This window comes from Vigna unguiculata, chromosome 11, assembly GCF_004118075.2.
Source record: "Vigna unguiculata cultivar IT97K-499-35 chromosome 11, ASM411807v1, whole genome shotgun sequence".
Taxonomy (NCBI): domain Eukaryota; kingdom Viridiplantae; phylum Streptophyta; class Magnoliopsida; order Fabales; family Fabaceae; genus Vigna; species Vigna unguiculata.
The window spans coordinates 7945048-7956945 of NC_040289.1; the positions used below are offsets into that span (position 1 = coordinate 7945048).

Consider the following 11898-nt stretch of genomic DNA (forward strand, 5'->3'; position numbering starts at 1 on the left):
ATTTATTATATTATCACAATGTCACAATAGTTTATCACAAACAAGATATTTATTCACATGTGGTAGCACAATGATTTCATGACGATATGTGAAAGAGACCATAACAACGACATCGTCAAAATTATGTATAATTTTTAGCATTTCATGAGTTAATTCGTGAATATGTTTAGTTAAGGTTTATACTTAAACATGTGCGACAAACTTATGGTCTATCCTTGAGAAGAATGGAATGACCAACCATACATGAAGACATTAGTGCATTGTTCAATTGAAAGGATGATGTAGAGATTCAAAAGATTAGTTCATGTGAAAATCTAGCAGATTTATTTACAAAGTCTTTGCCAAGGAGAACTTTTGAGCAATTGGTTTACAAGATTGGACTCCGTCATCTTAATGATGTAAGTTTACATGAGAGGAAGAAATATAAGATATAAAGAACAATATTATATAAAATTGTGTACTCTTTTTCATTCACTAGGTTTTAACGAGGCACATTCTCTTATCAATGGACACCGAATGGGGAGTGCTATGAATTAATGGCCGTCCATTGATTTGATACAGTTACTCATGTGATTGATATGATTTATACTCATATTATTTATTATTCTTTGTGTAAATATTTGCATTAACTATTTGATTTGTATCCTTATGAGTTACCATGTTGCATCTATAAGGACTCTTCATATCAGTAATAAGACACACAGAAAGTTATTCCTTATTCTCTCATTCTCTGTTCTTCCTTCTATTCTCTATTCTTCTCCACTATTAACTTTATTTTATAACATTTTCATTATTTATTTATTATTTTATTAGGTAGACAAAAGCATTTCATCATGAGAACAAAGTATTAAAAAAAAAACTTCATTCTATTTTAGGCAGAAAACTAATGATGTTTAGTAGATGAGGCTATTACCGAAACTTATTAATTACTGCATTTGACTGAAGAGAAAAAAAAATTAAAAATAATTTTTAATTTTAGTTTTTTAAATAGGGAGTCTTAATTTATTATTCCTGCCTATTTATCTATTTGGACAACTTAAAATTTTTTATTTATACGTGAAAAAAAAGGTATATTTTTAACATTTTATGACAATGCGATGAAAAACTGCATAAGTTATAACTTAAATTCACATTCTAAATATCAAAAACACTAAAATAAGAAGCATTATTTAGAATGTTAATAAGAACATCTCAACATTAAATTTTTTTGGGTTAAATATGTTTTTGATCCATCAAGTTTCAGTAAATTTTGGAATTAGTCCATTTTTGAAACTTTATACCAATTTATTCTTTCATCTTTAGAAATGCGTGGATTTAATACTTCTTACCAAATTTTGTTAAGTTTATTTGACATTTTAAACGTATTTTATGATAATATTTGAGTTAACATTAAAGCAAAAATGTGTCAAACAATGTAAACAATTCAAATACTATCAAGAAATACACTTGAAACGTCAAATAAACTTAATAAAATTTGGTTAAAAGAACTAAATTCACATATTTTTTAAGATGAAGGACTAAATTGATCGAAAGTTTTGAAGATGGACTAATTCCAAATTTCACTGAAACTTGAAGGACCAAAAACATATTTAACCCAATTTTTTTTATGAAACAGATTATATCCAATAAAAAACATAAAAGTTAGGATTTGAAACTGAGAAGGGAAAATAAAAAAAATAATTTGAAATTCAAACATGCTTTGTGAATGAAAAATTATAGTTAAAATAAATGATGAGATAAAAAAGAAATTGAAACCTGAAGTTACAATGTTGGAAGTCCACATCAACTAGGGATAAGACAGTTTCATAATATATAAGTGTGTGCATACCTCAAAAGTCGGTTTTGTAAGATTGAGTTAGGCTTAAAGTTCGTTTCCTACTATACAAAAGTGTTCTACAAAAGAATTGCTATGAACAATTGAATTGGAAAGAGAGAGAACTAGATCAATCGATTAGAACTGCGACGAACAAGTGAGTTGGAAGGAGAGAGAACTAGATCACATTAGAACTTCGTCTTGGTTCAGTTTATTAGAACTCGTGCTGATAACATGTTATGAAATAAAGAAGAAGAGATAGTATAGACTAATTTTCTGTGTGTCATTACCAATAGGAGAAGTCCCTATTTATACATGTAAAAGACAACCCAAAGGATATAACTCAATGGTTACAATAGTTAGTAATAACATCAATAATAATCAATCATGAGTAACGGTTAACAACTCAATGAACATCTATTAATTTTATAACAAATTTATACTATTTTTCTAAAAGAAACTTAGGTGCGACTTTGGATTCGTATACTTTACATTTTTATTGTATTAAAATATCATAACTTTTAAAAACATAAGAAATAAACAATTTTGTAAAAAATAAGAGTGTATAAGTTAAATAGTTATTTTTGAATTAAGGAGTTAAGAAAAATTATGGAATTATATATCTTATTAAATAATAAATTAATTTAATTAAGCAAAAAATAAAAAATGTGTAATAAAGAATAGTTCGAAACATAAAGATTTAGATAAGGAAGATAAAGTTTGTATAAATAAAATTTGATTTACTCACATTAATGTCAAAACATCAAGCGTTTGTAGTCCAACGGTTAGGATAATTGCCTTCCAAGCAATAGACCCGGGTTCAACTCTCGGCAAACGCAAGTGGCCTTTTAACATTTTGGCGGTTGGGTTGAAATTTTCAACGGAAAGTCAAGATGGGTCAACCTGGTCTGAAGATTGAGATGGGTCGAGACGGGTCGGACAAAGGTCAAGACAAGTTAACCTAAGGTCGAAACTAGCATGTCTAAGTCTAACATAATTAAGCGAAGAAGTACTAATTAGGAAAATATGTTGTGATAACTTTTTTTCGAATATATAAACATTTTTTTTTATATTGATGTAATTGTCAAATGCACTTTGTTATGTTAAATAATTAATGAAAACCAAATGTCGGTTAATTTCTTTTGTATAATATTGTATATTTTAATATCTTTTATCTATCATTATGAAAAATATATTTTATTAATTACGAAATTATATACACTAGTGGATTATTATAAATAATATAATATGTGAATTATAATATTTGAAAACTTCATAATATAACGAGAATAATGATGTTTCAATGTGATGCTATTTACATTGGAATTGTTTTCGAATAATTATTATTATTTATATATATATATATATATATATATATATATATATATATATATATATATATATATATATATATAACTTCACTTGATACACTGTAATAAATGAATGTTATTGCAACGATTCACTTGAAATGGCCATATTTTACTGCAAGGTTTTTAAAACCGCTATAGGTATAAATAGTGACGATTAAAATCACCACAATATAGAAAAATAACTGCCGCATTTTACATAAATTTTTTTAGTGGTGATGATAAACAAAATTCATGACAATAACGTTAAATTATTATATATTATTGTAAATGAAATATTTCATATAATTATAGTGATAAAATTACACTTATCATAATAAATTAAAAAATAAAAAATAATTATATCAAAAATCATCAAAATTGTATTTTACATGACAAAAATAAATAACAGATAAAAATATTAAAAAGAAGTAAAAATGATCAAATGTGTGACTTAGAAACAATTTGATACATCACTGAATGAAATCGTACAAAGAATAACAAATGTATAATTAAGGATATGTTAAGATGAAAAATATTTTAGAGATCTAAAAAAACCTTTTCAAATATCAAACTAGTTGAACTGTTAAAAGATCATGAAAAGTGTTTAAGCAAAACAAAAGTTTTTAAATGAATCAAAAATTAAGGATGAAAGAGAATAAAGAAGATAAGTTTTTTATATTACCTAATAAAAAAGTTTATGCGATTGAACACTTAGAATTGAGAGTTAAACATTCTCATGTTGAAAAAAATAAATATTAAATATTAAATATTAAAAAAGAGTAGAAGTACCTTAGAAAGGTTGTGATAATGGGAAAAGTACCTTAGAAATGTGAGTGGATTTTTTGGATATAGAACAAGTCAAACAATTAGAAGAGAAGAGAAAAAAGTGTAACAAAAGAAAAAGAGTTACAAAACTAAAGGCTAAGAGAATAATATGTATAATAAATTATGACTACTTTAGTAATTTAAACGGGGATGAGGATGACCACGAGATGAGTATTAGTCTATGTGACTTAAACCATTCATGAAGTAAAGGGACATCTATTACAACATAGGTGTGAATACTTTCATACACAAACCAAACAACAATTCACATATCATCCCATGTATATGACCACAAATTCATACAATTCTTATAAGTCTTAACAATCATTTTCATATAACATATTTTTTTAAAAAAATCATAAATCAATTAAGTATACAAACTAACTGTACAGCGGGGCGAGTATTACCCGGCCATGATGGTTGGGGAGATCTCGGCTAGGATGGTAGGGAGCAACTTGGCCCAGGCATGCGCAGTGGAAGCGTTGGGGAAGCTAACCACAGTGGGTGCCGGGTATATCTCGACCCATTTGTGCAAAAAGGTGTTGGTTCATCTCGGCCCAAATAGTGGTTAGGGATGTCTTGGCCCAATGTGAAGATAGGCAAGGTACAAACATACAAATGAAGATGTGCAATCCCATACTGATTAGGAAAATATAATGGTACATGGAGAATCTTTGGCAGTTACAATAAAACATTCATGGGGTTTTATTAGTATTTATGAAAGAATAAAAACGACCCCAAAGTTAGTAATAAGAAGATATAATCTAGGTAATATAAAATAGGGTTGAATAGTCAAAGGTAAGATCATCTTTCTCTGATCTCTATACTCACTTATACACTGTGTTGAGTTAAGACTAACTTGAGCGTCGAAGTACCTGCAAGTATCCACCCTCCGGGAGCGACGCTTGCTAGCAACTCAGAAACAACTGGAGAGGAGAAGAAGGGAAGAGTAGAAGACTCTTGAGGTCGTTTGGTCCCATTCAAGAACACTAACATTCACATTATATTTATAATAAGCATTCATGTACAATCAAATAAAGAGATAAGAAAAGAAAAAGAAAAAAAAAATCATATTTTCAACTTGAATGAAAATTTCTTTTTTTGAGTGAAAATACGGAAAATACGGCAGAAAGCAATATTTGAATTTCCATTATATCTTCTCTTAAGCGAAAATCTTCCACAAATAAATATATAAAAAATAACCTCATATAGCATAACTAATCAGTTTTCAAAAGTATAATTAAAAGTTACTCTAACGAATACAACTTTCTAGCAATTCAAAATTATCAATGCAATCTATAATTTTCTCATACAACATCATTCACTTATTCAAACTCAACTTTGGTCATTCAAATTATATATATATATATATATATATATATATATATATATATATATATATATATATATATATATATATATATATATATAAATCAACATCAAACTCATAAACTAATACATGAAAACTAAAGAAAATTAACTCTACTCATTTGAAACATAATCTAAACTCAGTCTAATAAACAAGATACTTTAAAAGGCATAATTCAACACTAAATCAATTTCTCATTGAGAGTATTAAATTCAAACATTAAAATCAATAATATATTAATTAAAACTCAATTAATATAAAGTTTCAAACATTCAAATAGTTTTCAAACAAAACACAATCCTCGCTTATAATATATTTCGAAAAGTTCCATACCAATTAGGATAAGTTAGGGAGTGAGTGTTGGTAACTATATAATGGGCTCTAATTTCATGGTGTTTCTTGCCCCAGTCAAAGACATTTTAAGCTTGTATTTGACTTTTCTTATACTCTATAATAGAGCATTGTGAGATTTAGGTTAAATTGTTGCTTTGGAGAGTGTGGATGAACTAGGGTTCAAAGGGCATGGGAGGGTAGTCTATGTATTATACAATTTTTCACATAGTGTTATTCTCTTGTTGTCATTAGAACGATTGTGGTTTTTCTCTGACTTTGGGGTTTCCACATTATATTCTTGTGTTCTTTATTTTTATCCTATTTATATGTTAATAGGGTGATTCTTGGGGTAAAGACGATAATGTTCTTAATTAATGATGCATTTTCCCAACAAGTAGTATCAAGTTATTGTTTGATAGAATTTTTTTCTTAGCATGCTTTGTGGTTGCAGCGTAGTTTGATCTTCCACATAAAAAAAGATTAATTCCTTCACGTTGGAGAATCATCCTTGGTTGCTGAGGTTGCAATGGCCTTTGTAAGTGTGGTCAAATGTAACATCGAGAAATTTGATGGAAGGATGAATTTTGGCTAGTGGAAAAATCAAGTAAAAAATGTGTTGATTCAATATGGATTACACAAGGCGTTGAAAGGAAGAACTTCTAACATGAAGAAAACTGAATGGGAGGAGCTTGATTTAAGAGCTGCTAGTGCAATTTGTCTGTGTTTGGCTAAGAATGTTCTTGTAAAACATGCAGAAAATGACGACGACAAAGGAACTGTAGAAGAAACTTGAAGGCTTATATTAGGCAAAGGGCATCTCAAATCGATTGTTATTGAAGGAAAAGTTTCATAACCTACGCATGGGTGATGATACAAAAGTCTTTTATCATATTAGCAATATTAATGAATTTGTTTCTAAATTATAGGCGATTAGAGTTTAGGTCGAAGAAGAAGATATATCATTAGGACTCATTTGGTCTTTTCCGTCCTTTTATGAGCTTATCAAGCCTATTTTGATGTATGGCAAAGAAACTTTGAGTTTTGATGAAATTACTAGTAAGATCCTTTCTAAAGAAAGGAGGATGAAAAGTAATTAAAGCATGACAACAAACTTAATGATTATTGTTAGAAGTGGGACACATGGGAACAAAAACCACAAAATGAAAGTGGTATGTTGACAATGTGGAAAGCCTAAGCATGTAAAGAAAACTTGTCGAGGTGCAGATACATCACGAAAAAGTGACTCAAATTCAGAAAAGAGTGTCTCTCTCATTTTGGGAGACGGTGATGTTTTGTGAGAAATGTGATAAATGTCCTCATGGCATAACCACGTTGCCATGGGAAAGGATGCGTTTTTATAGTGTAATTTTAGACAAAGACATTGGCTAATATTGATGCAAGGTATGTTGTGATTATAGACGGGCATTGATCAGCATTGATGTAAGGTGTATGATAATTTTATACACAGGCGTTGACTAGTATTGATGCAAGTTGCATAAGGATTGTGCACGAGCATTGGTTAGCATTGATGCATGGTGTATGGAAATTCTTTTGACAGTTTAATTCCAAGTGAGTATACTCTTTATAGTGGAGTATGATTGTTGGTATAGGCAATGAAGATGCATTTATTTTAATCACGATGGAGATTGTTGGGCTGATGAAAATAATAAGTCTTGAAAAGTCATACATTGCGTAGAATAAGCTAGGAAGTGGTGTTAGTAACTATATAATGAGCTCTAAGTCCATAGTGTTTCTTGCCACAGTCAAAGACACTTTAAGCTTGTATTTGACTTTTCTTATACTCTTGTAGTAGAGTGTTGTGAGGTTTGGGTTAAATTCTTACTTTGGAGAGTTTGAGTGTACTTTGGATCTAAGGGCATGAGAGGCAGTCTATGTGTTGTACAAATTTTCACATAGTGAAATTTTTTATTGACATTAGACAACAATCGTGGTTTTTCTACGATTTTGGATGTTTCACGTTATATTTTTGTGTTCTTTCTTTTTAACTTATTTCTATATTAATGGAGTGATTCTTGGAGGAAAAGACCAATATTTTTTAATTGATGATGTGTTTTTCCCAAAATATATATAAAGTTACATAATAGACTATTAGTATTTTAATAATTTAAACGGAGAAAGAGATAGGGTAGGGATGAGTGTTATAACAGAAATGGAGATGGAGACGGGACAAATATGTACATCTCATCCTCATCCCCATAACCAATTGAAAAAGTCATGTATTTTTCATACTCATACTCATACTCATACCCAATCAATATGATAATTCTTCATAAAAAAAATAAGTTTAGATAATACTCACGGGATCATATATTTGTCAATCCTACAATCACCCATCCTAAAATTTTATTATAAAAAACATAAATAGTTTCTCTTACAATAATCCTTTATTCCAAATCAACTTCCAAAATTAAACAATAAAGCTATTCAAAATTTAGGAATAGTTTAAAATAACCAAATTTTATTATGAACTTAATTAATAAAAGAAAGAAGAAGATAAAAAAAAATGATGTCGAACTTATGCGTTACCCGAGGTGATCCGATTTTCAATGGAATGAAAGAATGGATAAAAAAATTTAAATTGAAGGCAAAAACAAATTTTGAGCTGTTAAATGTTGAGAAAGAGATATGTTAGGTGTGAGAGTGTGTAGATTATAAATATAATTTTGTAAATACACGCACATCCATCAAGCCCTTCGTCACCTTTATAACATGTTCTTAAAAGAAATCCTAATATATAGATTGCAAAAGAAAAAATAAAAATAAAATAATGTATCCTTTTACTATAAGGCTACAATTGGTTTTTCACTTGCCTTACTAGGGAAGGGAACACAGGTTTGGTAGTGAACAAGATGGATGGATCTGTCAATTTTGTGACGCATTCTTTTTCCGTTCCAGACAAGTGCAGAAAACCTACATTAACTATTATACTAAATTTATTCTTAGGGCCTGACACAACCACAATATCATAATCATGTTCTTAGAAAATTAGTACAAATCTAAGCTTCAGAATCAACTTTTGACCAGTAAAGATTCCCTGTAATGTCATAGTAATCCTCTGTATTTGATGAAAGATCGATGTCTAAGAGTTGACATTAAAAAAGTAATTTATAATATTCTTTTTAGTTTGCTAACATCGTTTTTAAAAATAAAATTAGAATGAAATCATTATATTCTAAAATTGATACTGCTCATTAACTCTAATGGTGTTAAACTAAAGTTTTAATATAAAAATATTGATCTCAAGAAATGTGAACTTAATTTAATGTCACAATGTGTGAGCAGCTGATTATATATTTCTAAGAGAGAGTAAAATTATATTATTAAATTAATATTATATATATATATATATATATATATATATATATATATATATATATATATATATATATATATGACTGTTGGGATTTGATGGAATGAAGTGCTGGACCATTGTATGTTTAAATGCGAAGGTATAAGCGTGAAGCTCAAGGTGAATTCTGACTGCGCATGAGGCATTGGGATAAAGGGGAGGGCTACGATTGAGGTTAAATAAATTTAAGGACATGTATGAGATAGATGTGTTATTCAGTTGCGGGTGTTGAGTTGTTCTGAGCAAAATGGAATTTTTGTTAAAATTAAGTGATTCATGGTTTAACGTGGGAAACATATATTTAGAATAAAACGTATATAATGAGTGGGTCTTGCTTGAGTTTAAACTATGTGTTGGTAGGGATCCAAAAAGTGAATGTTAGAATACTAATGTGAATGTTGGAATATTTATGCCTAATTGATAATTGGACCGTAGAATAATGCAGTAGGAGCATATAAATTCATATGAGCATCCAATTGTTACTCTCGGTGTGCTTGAACTGTGGGAGGAGATTGAATCTGTAATTTTCGGAGGTTTTGGAATACGTGTGGGGTGATTAGGTCCTGTAATCAAGCATTGATTTGAGGATATGTGTTGCTAACTTTGGATGTACAAAGTTGTTATTAAGCAAATCAAATTATTGAGATACTTGGATTGGTCTTGGATTGGTGAACCTATTCGGGTGTAGGAACATCAATAATAAGCTAATATGTGTCGGAATTGACGCAAGTAACTTCGTGAGGGTTGCCTTGGGGTTTATGGACTGGATTGATGATGAAAATCTGTTTTGTGTGACTAAAAACTACTATTGTGCGAGTACTGGTGTAGCATCTGATAGTAATGGTTAAATCGCTAGGCGATAGCTACAAAACCAAAGAAGACCTGAAGCATATGGTGTCTGGCGATGAAGATCGTTCCGCCAAGTGATACTTGCAGAGTCAGTGGCATTAGAGGCACTTGGCGCTTTGTAGCAGATGCGTTCCACTAGGCGGTCTGCAACTCAATTTCGCCTAGCAGCTCTAGAGCGGCGCTAGGCAATAATGCAGAGTTAGGACTTGTGACTTGTTGCTTTGGATGTGTGTGGTTTACAAGGCATTGGTGATACCTTAAAGATTGTCTTGTTGGGGTGTTCCTTGAATTGCGGCTCAAAACGGTATCCCTTAAGTTGTGGCTCGGGATAGAGGGAAAATACGTGGCATTCCTTGAGTTGTGGCTCAGAATGGCATCTCTTGAGTTGTGGCTCGGGATGGCGGATGAACACGAGGAATCCTTGAGTTGTGGCTCAAATTGGCGAGTGTTGCCGGTGTGAGTGTGCGAGTTGTGACTCGTATGGATGGGTTGTAGGTGTGGCAGCAAGACATCTTGAGGTATTCATCTAAAGATGTAAAACATAAATAACATGGTGATGACCATATGGTATGAAATCAAAGGATAGAGTTCCTTTGAATTGTGTTTGCATATATTGATTGATATATATATATATATATATATATATATATATATATATATATATATATATATATATATATATATATATATGTAGCTCACCCTATCTGTGTGTGATTGGTAATGATCGTGTAATTCGTTACATGGAAGCAGATGATGTTGCAGGTGAATCTGGTGAGGTATAGAGCCGAAACGTGGGCTATCTTGGGGATTTTCTACAGAGTTTTACTGCTTTATGGATTTTAAGGAATTGTAATCATCGATGTTATCAGACTTGTAATTTGTATTTGATTTTATATTTTGGCATTTTTTTGAATAATTGACGATGTAATAAATGTTTTAAATTTTTCCCACATTTTTTTTGGAAAATGAAGTTACAAGAAATAATGTTTTAAACATATTTCTCTATTTTATTATTTAAATTCGTAATATCCGACTGGGATGTTACATTAGACAACTAAGAGCACATCAGAAAGATTACCCAACCCATGATCTAGAACTACCTACCATTATTTTTGCACTTAAGATATGGAGACATTATGTCTATAGTGGTAAATTCAAAACTTTTAGTGATCATAAGAGTTTCAAATAATTCTTTGGCCAAAAGAAGTTAAATATGAGACAAAAGAGATGGATGCAATTTTTGAAAGATTATGATTTTGAATTACATTACCACCTAAGAAAGGCGAATGTAGTGGCAAACACTTTAAGTAGAAAATCTTTACATGTCTCATCACTAATGATTCGAGAAATGAGTTTGATAGAAAAATTTAGAGACATGAATTTGTCAATCACCCTAAGCCATGATAAAATGCAATTAAATGTAATTCAAATCACTAACAACTTACAGAAGCAAATCTATGAGGCACAAGTAAGTGTATAGAGTGAAGGAAGAAATGAAAAGAATAGTCCTGAGCAGCTAAAAGGGTGTATGCGAGGGTTGAAGCTGAAGTGGTTAGCATGAATGATCTCATTCGAAGATACATGTTAGCAAAGGTTGGAGATCATCACTACTACGATAACAAAGATGATATACCATGAGGTGATAACAAAGGTAGGAGTTAAGATAATGGTTTCGCTACCGTGGTAGTCAAGTGAAGACTGTTCTAGTGTGCGGTTCGGCATGAGGCGGTCAAAAGATTCAATGTCGAAGTTGATTTGAACCGCCTTCTTTGCAAGGTGAGGACATATCTCAAGGGTGTATTGATTGCTTTCTAACCTCACTACTATGGGATGTGATGACCAAGGAGTGGCGTGCTTTGATTCAAGAGAGATAGGCCAATAGTTACACATCGAGAGTGGATCAAAATGAAACGTGCGGGCAGGACGCCATGGTAATCAAAGTTTTCTAGCAAAGACAGGTGAAATATAAAGGCAAGGAATTGCAGTTGTG

General features: G+C 30.7%; 1 non-coding gene across 1 annotated transcript; it reads left to right on the forward strand.

The window, feature by feature from the left end:
* The first annotated feature begins 2580 nt into the window (after positions 1 to 2580).
* Positions 2581 to 2652, forward strand: TRNAG-UCC. Its single transcript has one exon. It is a non-coding gene; the product is annotated as a tRNA-Gly (tRNA).
* Positions 2653 to 11898: the final 9246 nt, after the last annotated feature.